The sequence below is a fragment of the Opisthocomus hoazin genome, chromosome 4 (genome assembly GCF_030867145.1).
Source record: "Opisthocomus hoazin isolate bOpiHoa1 chromosome 4, bOpiHoa1.hap1, whole genome shotgun sequence".
NCBI classification, from domain to species: domain Eukaryota; kingdom Metazoa; phylum Chordata; class Aves; order Opisthocomiformes; family Opisthocomidae; genus Opisthocomus; species Opisthocomus hoazin.
The window spans coordinates 23,938,261-23,948,693 of NC_134417.1; positions in this window are offsets into that span (position 1 = coordinate 23,938,261).

Genomic DNA, 10,433 nt, shown 5'->3' on the forward strand with positions numbered 1-10,433 from the left:
AAGCAACCTACAAAGAGTAAAGCGGCCTTTTGTCGGAGGTTGTCCCGCATGCTTTTGCTGTGAGGTCACCCAAGCTGGCAAAGCGTGTCATGGTTGATCCTGGTTCTGTGTTTCCAAACCCCACCCTGGCACTTCGAGATGGAACAGTGTGGGCAGCGCTGCATCATCGTGTCCAGTCCCTTCAAGTCTCGTTGCCCCGTCCTGTTCCTACGATTCTGGAACCCGCCAAATTGAAAACTAGGTAATTAAAAACCTCACGTCACCCTGCCAGTTTCTGTCTTTTATCTGGTATGATGTCTTTTTTCTTTTGAATTTTTCCTCTTGCTGTTGCTGGGCAGAAAGTCTATATGAGTTACAAATTAAGCTGGCTGACTGTAGAGTGAACGAACTATGAAAGTATAATTCGAAAGAGAAAATTGTAGGTATAGGGAATTAAAGTTTTTATGGTTACAGTAAAAAGAAGCCTTGGTAAAAGTAGGCAAACTGCATTTATTAAAAAAATACATTTTTAGGTTGGCAATCATTTTAACACTTATTTCATGCGCTTAACTTACAGTAACATAAAAGCACATCTGATGTGGTGGAAGTTTTAGCTGTCTCTAACTTTTGGCTTGCTAATAATACCCAATGCCTGCAGTAAGGGTTTTAGCCCGGCGTAGCTCAGAGCCCCTCTGCTATGCCGGTGTAGGCACAAGCTGAACTTCAGCTGGGAAAATCCTCCCTGCTCAGTGGGAGAAGCTGTTTGGAATGGCGCTCCTGTCTGCTCGCTGCCCTCCTCGTGGAGAATCACCACATGACGGGTCTCATGCCAGATCATCATCCCTCTATACCTCTACTTTCAGGCTCTTTTAAGACTTTACTTCCCATATGCCTTCTGCATCTTGGAATCTACTGCTGATTCATAAACCCACCTTTAATGCTTAGCTCTTCATTTCCCTTTTTTTTTTTTTGCATGGTATATTGTCTGCAGTGCCAGAAAAGTGCCTTGGATTTCTGGTTAATCTCTGTTTTCTTTTTTTTCCACAGAACTTTTAATTCATCTGGAGTCTGAGAAACACCGACGTGTAGGAGCCCTTCCCAGGACAGCTGGGCAAGCAGCAGCAGACTGATGTGCAGCACAGGGAGCAAACTGATCGCTTCAAACAGATCTATGGAAAGGATGGAGGGATGGAAAGTGGGCCAGGGAATGCGTCCTCCAGTGTGAAGCACTGGGTGCTAAACTTCGTACCACCACGGAGCACAGAGCCTATTGAGACTGAATCTTACAAGGGACAAGCTTATTTGCAGCCTTCAGTACAGCGGGAGAACAGGAGAGAAGGACGTGGCTGAATCTCAAGGAAGCCAGGGAGTGGAAGTGAAGGTTCACGCTGCTCACGGTTAAGGTTAGTGTCAGTGTCAGCTGCAGGGCAGGCTGCAAAAAGAAGCATTTCAGAACCATACAGTAACGTCACAGCCCCTTAAGTGCCAACTGCCATTTTGATTAGCGTAGAGTTTCAAAATCATGAGCACTTAAGTTACTGTTGTGAAGGATATTGCATGCAAGTGGAGTGGTTTCCTTTTTCAACCGAAGTCAAACTGACGGCATTTCATTAGCCTCTTTTCCCACCTCCGACTCCTCCTCTTTACCCTTTAGTGTGATCTAATATGGCGGTATAGGTGCTGGAAACTTAGTTCAAAAACGAGCTGGAGACATTCATGAAACAAACATGCATCATGAGCTATTAAATTATATTAATTAAATTAAATTATATTAATTAAATCACCTCTGCTTGTCTGCAAGATAGGTCCATGGTGATAAAGGGAGTATCTGAGATGTTTGCTTTGTTCTTCTACTCTGGTTTAGGTATTCTCTGTTTGCCTCTGAAGCAAGACACCGAGTTAGGTGGTGCTTTGCTCTTTCTGGTGCATATTTTCTTATACCCTTGTGTTCACTTATTACTGGTGATTTATCAGCATTTGTGCTATTGGTGATCTCATTGTTTTGGGCTCAGTGTCGGTCATCCTGGACCCATAAGATGATGTGGTGTTACCACTGTGGCATAGTTAATAGGTGCCAGAAGTGCAAGACTGCATGGTAACAACCAAATTACTGGCAAGCATGTCATGAATTATCTCTAGTCACAGTGCCATCTGCAATACAGAAATTGAAGTGACGCTAGAAGTCTGAGCAAGTGTCTGTTCTGCTTAATGGACTGTTCCCTTGTAAGAACCTTATTGACTGCACCCATGGTTAATCCTTCTGGCATTGGGGGAAGAGAGGGGAGAACACAGATCACAGCTACCTCAACTATTACGTGGATGGGCAGAGAGGCAGACAGGAGGGAAGGTAGGAAGGAAGGAAAGAGCTTCCAAAGAGGGATTCAAGGAGGAAAGGCAAATTCCCCAGCAATATGTTAGGAGCCATTTCCTACATTGTCCACGGATGGTAGCATGCGGGCTCTGGAGTGACCTCTAATTTCATCCAGTCAGCTTCAACACTGAATATGGGTTCAAAATATAAGGAATATGGGTCTTGTACTGTACAGCAACATGTACTTTCAAGGCAGGTTCAACTAAAATCCACCCACAAATACATGAGTCATTACTCGGAAGCACACTCCAGCATAGACATATCCTGAGTCACTTCCATCTCAGAAGCTTATAAATATTTAGTTAGCCACTTAGCTTTTAATTTAGCAGAACAACAAAGATTTGTTAGGCAAAATTCCAGAATTATGTTTTTCTAAGAAGCTTCTTAAATACTTCCACTCTTGCAAGTTCCTTTTCATTTCTATACAACTCAGAATTATTTGATACATATAACTTACAAAAAATATAGTTGAACTAAGAATTAATTTCTCCTGATTCTGGTCCATCTGTAATTAATTTAATCTTTTTCAAATGCCAGCTTTGCTCATTGCAGGAATATATTTTTATTTTAGCAGGTGAACTCGATCCAGAGTGGCATATAGCTCTTTCTAAAGACCACTGTCAATTCTGCTGGTCCAGCAGATCATGCTGGAGTCAGTGGGGACATACCTGGATTCATAAATATGTTAAATGGAAAATGTATCAATACTTTTTTTTGAAGAAATGGCTGAGGTTTTGGGAAAAAAAAGAAAGCACTTGCTTGTATCTCTGTTTTTTGGCAGTGGCAGGAGCAGAGGAGAAGGATGGTAATATTTAAGGACATTCTTTACTATGAGGGTGGTGAGGCACTGGAACAGGTTGCCTGGAGGAATTGTGGCTGCCCCCTCCCTGGTAGTGTTCAAGGCCAGGTTGGACGGGGCTTGGAGGAAACTGGTCTGGTGGAAGGAGTCCCTGCCCGTGGCAGGGGGGTTGGAACCAGATGATCTATAAGGTCCCTTCCAACCCCAACCATTCTGTGATTCTATGATATAGCATTAGGAAAACCAAATCGTTATTATTTTATAGACTCATAAATTTGTTGTTATGATTACAAGTGTTTGAGTTAAAAATATTTGTTATACAAAAATATGATTCTTAAATTTACATCTCTCCAATGAACAGGTTCAACCAGCAGCCAGTGACTGGTTTACAGACCGCCTTTCAGTGCGGCCTGTTTACAGACTACTGGAGGTCCGTGAATCACAGGCTGAGCAGCACACCTCTCTAGCAGAGCTGTTTGAACGCTGTAGCTGAAAGGTGATCTCAGCGAAGATGAAAACCAGGTTAGCTTGATGCTTTCTTTTTTCCCCTTGGTCAGCAGTGCTTTTTCTGTTTGCTGTTTTAGTTGATTGATTTTTATTTCAGTAATTCACACGCGCAGATGCCATATATATATGTTTTTCAATTGTGACAAAGCAAAAGATCTATTCATGTCTTTGCTGTCCTATAGGAAAAAATACTGTATCATTCTCTGTACAACACGGACAATAGGTTCCTCTTTTCTACAGTCCAGGTAAAAGACTTTGCATCCTCACTAACAGAGAAATTGTTGCTTCAGGAAGAATGTGTGGATAGTCGCAGAACTAGTGTTGGTCCGGAAGAATACAGACTTAGGTAAACTTAGCAATGGGACAAAGCAAAGGACTGTGTAAAGGCCAAGTCAACTGAATAGTTGTTGTGGCCTCAGTATAAGTGATAGTAGGAGCAAAGCCTTCCCAAAGAAAGAAGATATGCAAATGCAAGGGCAGAAAGCAACCCCCTTCCCCCCCACTAAAACCCCCCAAACAAACAAAAAAAGAGAGGTGAGTTTTTCTCTTACCATAACACGTATTGTTATTATATTGAAATTTCCCTAGCAATATAGCTGTAGCTGTTTATTATAACATGAAGGGCTTAGTCAAAACCAAGCTTCACAGGTAAAAGAACACTGATAAACACCCAGCCTCCTAGAGCTGCCTTGTTATTTTCCAGTGAACAATAAAGGGCTTAGATACAACATTTATTATGCCATTAGCAGAGCAAGGTACCAAAACAGGAGCTGTATCTAGTTTTGAGTGCTTTTCTATATAATGTCTGATGTGAAAACACTACACAACCAGTCAACATTTTATTAGGGTATTTGGAAAGTATAAAATATGAGAAATGTCTACTTAATGTAGAAAACGGAGATGATTTTAAAATCTAGAGGTGATTATTTTGTCTATTTCACACTCAAAGGATAGATTAACATTCTGAAAACTTTTGTGGAGGATTCACAATTGTGTAATGTCTTAGAATAATAAGTTTTGTAAAGTCTGTATATGGATACAAGTTGGTTTGAAATACCATCGCCTTGTGGACCTAGCTGCCTAGTCTTGTTTTCATGTGCTTGATTAGAATGACTGCCTGACTGGGACCAGGTGGGAATTCTGCCTGACTACTGTATATTAATAGCATTTTTTAGAGATTTTTCACCTGAGGAATTGAGCAGAGAGTTACCTGTTTAGGTCCATGTGAATTTCTATTTCACATCATCGTCATATGCAGCAATCATGAGGTCAGAAACACAGGTTGTGGTAGGAAGGACAAGCCATTTCTTGGTTTTACGTTCTGTTATTAAATCTGTTATTTATAGTACAGAACCATGTTGTTATATGTTTGCTATACCTTTTTCTTTATCTTGTCTTTTAACCTTGGGCCTATAAAAAAAGAAATGGAATTCCCTGAACCCTAGGAGCCTACACATTTAGTGTCGATACAGACAAAATGAGGTACTTCTACAACATCTCGTAAAAGATATTCACTTCTTCATTAACTGTATCACTGTTATAGATTAATACACCGATCGATGTGAAGTGTAAATTTTCTAATGATGCCACACGTATTAAAATACATCATCTGCATCCCACTGTGATTTTAATGGCGTAGCAGAAAAAATGAGTGCAGTGGTAGCATAGGTACCAGAAAGCCATTAAGTAGCACAGTTCTGCCAGGTTTCTTACGTACTTGTGATTGCTAGCTACACCCCTTTGCAGCTGGAATAAGCATTAAAAGTCAAAAAAGAACATGTAGCTGCTGAGAATCAGTAAGGCCTCAATGTTTACATATAGATATGAGTCCTGAAAACACATCAAAATCTGAAAATATTGGTCTGTCTACTGATTCTATGTCTTTTTCTTGATTTTTACTTTTTTAATTTCCCATTCTTTCTGAAGTGTTTGTAGGAGAGGAAACATTAATTACCAGTGGTATTTCCTTCATTAGAAATAGAACTGATATGTCCGTTTAGGTAAATCCCTTTCCTTCCTATTTTACTCGGTGGCTGTGTGCAGTCCCGGTCTTACTGCATTTTGGCTGCTCCAGCACATCTGCCCCCCCAGGACAGGAAGCCATGAAGTCATTCTTTTTGTCATTCTGAGAAGAAGAGCTCAGTATGTGCAGAGGATCAAGTGGGTTTTTTTAATTGCAGAAGCAGTAGCAGACTGCAAAGTTTGCATCCCAGCTTTCTCTGCTTTTGGCATTGTTCACGTCGGAGCCATTTACAAGAATAGTCATGGTCTTCAGAACCAGATTTCAGTCTTTCTTCCCTGGCATATGGGATTTCAAGTCAAGCTCCTCTGCTGTTACTTTAGAAAAACAAGTTCAGTTTGTTGGTATCCTTGCTCTGCGCAGGCCACCTGTACTCCCAAGTGTGCTGCGTTTCGCGTTGGAGGGGTGGCGGGCAACCTCTCAGGCTGTGCAGCGACATCTCGTGGCATCATTGACTGGAAACGTGGCGGAGATTCCTCTTTTGGGGTGGGGAAGGTCTCGTGTGGATTAAGTTAAATATTTCATACAACGAGGAGGTAGCATGCCATCTGAAAACCGGTTCGTTAACTGTGTTTAATTAGATAAGTGACATTGTCAACACGATCGTCAGTTGTACAAAAAAAAAAATAGTAGAAATTGTTTGAGATACTAAGCAGAATTGGTGTCCCTGATTTTTTTTTTGTTCTAACAAGCACTTTTACTATATAAAAATGTTTTATTTTCGCCTCATGGTATATGAACTATCTACATTTTTAAAAATATTTCAATAGTTAAATCTACTGTAATGTAAAACATTTTTTTCTGGTGTAATCTGAGATGTTACATGTTAAAATAACAAGTAAAAGCATTTCAAACATAATACGATTTTTTACATTGGCAATTGTGTTTCATCCAAAATCTGAAAAAGTAAATGTTTACGTTACCAAGTTCAACATGAAACTCTCCAAGCTGCCTTACTAAGTTTTAAAGCCATGAAAAAATGTAGAAAAGTTAATGAAGAGAACAGAGGTTAACGCTTTTTAAAATTAATTGAAAAAAGTGAACAGCAAACTAATTGCCAGTCCAAGATTAATACTGCTGTTGTACATATTTTAAACAGTCTTGTGAGTTATATTTAAACTTTCCAGCTTCAGGTTATAATTTTGATTTTTTTCAACACTATTGAGTATTCAGTAAACAGTTCCTTCTATGAAAAATACCCACAGAGGATGATAAGACATAACCCAAACTCTTGGGAAAGACTGCCATTATTCCACCAGGTCACAGATGTAAAGGTCAGCACTTCACTTAGGAGGGGATCGCTTCAGGGTCTGCCTGCATCTTTGGAGTATTCTGCTGCGTGGCACACCACGCTTTCGCACTGGGCCTTGCTGGATTTTATCGATTAACCCTAAAATCGTACACTGCAGTTACAGTATTTGGAGATACACGCACAGAGCCCAAAGCTGCTGTAACTGGTGCCAGTGGCAGTTTTCAGCAAGAGCAGAATCAGGCTCTACTCCTTTTACACAAAGACTTTGCTCATTCAGAGAATGAGTACTGTAGGTATTTGCCCTTCATCTCAAGGCTGCAAAGTTCGGACAGTATCGTAAGAAGAACATCTCAAGTTGCTGTTGCAAACATCTAATCACATATTATCTAGTGCACAAATATACCAAAGTTATAAAATAATTTATTTCAGGCTAGAGTAGAAGAAGAGGTGCCCACAGTCTAAAATACGAGAATGCTCCTCCTCTTTGTGTGTTTAGACACTCACCAACAGCAGTGTACCTCTTGGTTTTTAAGTACTGGAGGCCACACAAACTAAACTGAGAGGAGAGAATCTAAAGTAGCAATATACAGCAGATCTTCAATCTATCAACCCTCAATTTACAGAAATTAATTTTGTCAAAAATATTTGTGTGTCCTTTGGAGCAAAGAAGTGTTCTTGCAAGGAGGAGAGTGGAAGACGGCACTGTAGGATACTGGCTTCCAAAGCCTAAGTGGAAGACCAGTGTGTGACCAAACTCCTAAAGAGGGAACAAAGATAATTCACACAGGAATCATAATAAAATGCTGGGGATTTAGCCCTAGCTAAAAACTCTTTTTGTAGTTCTTGTTTGCTGTGAGGTTGTCCTGGGTTTGGCCAGAACAGGGTTAATTTTCACTGGAATCCAGGAAGGGGCACAGCCGGGGGGTGGGGGCTGACCCCACCTGGCCAAACAGAGCCCGGTATTCCATACCATGTGACGTCACGCTGGGTTCCGGTGGGGGGGGGAGCGGCGCGGCGGGAAGGCACTCGCGGCTTGGGCGGGCGCAGCGCCGGTCCGGTTTCGGGAGAGCGGCTGTTGTACGGTTCGTGGCTGTGTTTTCTCCTTATTTGTATCGTTGTTGTTCCTGTTTTCCCTCTGTTTGCTGTTCTGTTAAACTGCCCTTATCCCGACCCACCAGTTTCTGCCTTTTTCTTTCCATTCTCCTCCGCACGCCGGCGGGGGGAGGGGCGGCCGCGTGGCGCTTTTGTTGCCGGCGGCAGCCGAAACCAAAACATTTAATTGGCGCCCAGACGTGGAGCGGGGATAACGGCAGGGCTGAGCAGCGGGTGTTAAAACTGCTTTCATAGATTTTGTTAAAATTTATCATACGCATTTACTGTGTTAGTTAAAGTCGCCGGTAAAAATGTTTCTGTCTGTGATCAGATGGCTGTGGTTTTTGAATCCGTACTTGCACTATGTTTTCCCTGTGGTGCTGTTCATTACCTCGGGGAAAAGGATCAGGGTGATGATTTTGCTATACTGTATGATGTCGACTTATGACATGATAACGTCAATGTGCATGAAATTAGGCTTGTGTTTGCATGCGGCACTGCGGTCATTTCCGTACCTCGGGTCCTATGTCTTAGATTTTGTTAGTAATCAAACCCAATCTGTGGGGAAAACCGAAGGGGATACCTTCCCCCACTCTTTCGCCCCCCCTCTCTCCCTCAGGCTGGTCCTAACGGCTTTTGAGAATTTTGAGTACCCGTGGGATGCTCAGGGCAGCACTCTCCTTTTGTTATGCCTCCTGAATGGGTTGCAGGTTTTGTTTAGGGTTAAGCAAGTCGTTAAGAACATCGTGCAGAGACCTGCCCCGGGGCCGGATAGCTGTGAGTGGCTGGGTGTGTGGGACAGCATGGGCAAGTACCTAGGGCAGTGGGCACCACCGGTGTTTTTTAAACTCACCCCTGAACAAATACAGATGGGCTCGTGACCGAGGGGTGGACTTGACCATGGACACTATCACACAGGTTATCCATGAATGTGAGACATGCGCTGCAATCAAGCAAGCCAAGCGGGTAAAGCCTCAGTGGTATGGAGGACGATGGCTAAAATATAAATACGGGGAGGCTTGGCAGATTGACTACATCACACTGCCACAGACCCGCCAAGGCAAGCGCTATGTGCTCACAATGGTGGAGGCCACCACCGGATGGCTGGAAACCTACCCTGTGCCCCATGCCACTGCCCGGAATACCATCCTGGGCCTGGAAAAACAAGTCCTGTGGCGACATGGCACTCCCGAAAGAATCGAGTCGGACAACGGGACTCATTTTCGCAACAGCCTCATAGACACCTGGGCCAAAGAACACGGTATTGAGTGGGTGTATCACATCCCCTACCATGCACCAGCCTCGGGAAAGATTGAACGTTACAATGGGCTGCTAAAAACCACTTTGAGGGCAATGGGGGGTGGGACTTTCAAAAATTGGGATACCCATTTAGCAAAGGCCACCTGGTTGGTTAACACCAGAGGGTCCACCAACCGGGCTGGTCCTGCCCAGTCAAAACCTCAGCGCCCAGTAGAAGGGGATAAAGTCCCTGTAGTGCACATGCGGAACATGTTAGGGAAGACGGTTTGGGTTAGTCCTGCCTCAGGCAAAGGCAAGCCCGTCCGCGGGATTGCCTTTGCTCAAGGACCCGGGTGTACCTGGTGGGTAATGCGGAAGGATGGGGAAGTCCGATGTGTACCTCATGGGGATTTAATTTTGGGCGAGAATAGTCCATAAATAAATTGTATAAAGTTAGTTGTTAAATAACCCTGTCACTGTCTGTTATCACTGTTATAATTGTTATATTTTGTACCAGTAGTAGCATAGTAAGAATTGTCCAGATTAAAGAAGGATGGACTTTTTCGATGAAAACCTAGCAGAGCACAGCGATGATGGAACTGGACCTGGTTTTCAACAACTGGCATCCAGCAACTTCATCAAGATCAACATCTCCTGCAGACTGTGGGCACGGGCTGCACCAGATACATCAGCCGTGAGCTCCGGATGCAGCAAGTGACCGCCCATCACCACACATCACCTCCCCTGCCACGGAAGACCATAACGACAGATGGAGCCTGAAGTCATGGATTAAATGAACTCAATGGACACTTTAGAGTGATGATCCATAGACTAAAGGAATGATATCTGGAGACAAGAGAAGTGGTGGTGATCAACTGGACAATGGGGGACCTGGGCATGACGTAGATGGTATGGAATAAGGGGTGGATAATGTCCTGGGTTTGGCCAGAACAGGGTTAATTTTCACTGGAATCCAGGAAGGGGCACAGCCGGGGGGTGGGGGCTGACCCCACCTGGCCAAACAGAGCCCGGTATTCCATACCATGTGACGTCACGCTGGGTTCCGGTGGGGGGGGGAGCGGCGCGGCGGGAAGGCACTCGCGGCTTGGGCGGGCGCAGCGCCGGTCCGGTTTCGGGAGAGCGGCTGTTGTACGGTTCGTGGCTGTGTTTTCTC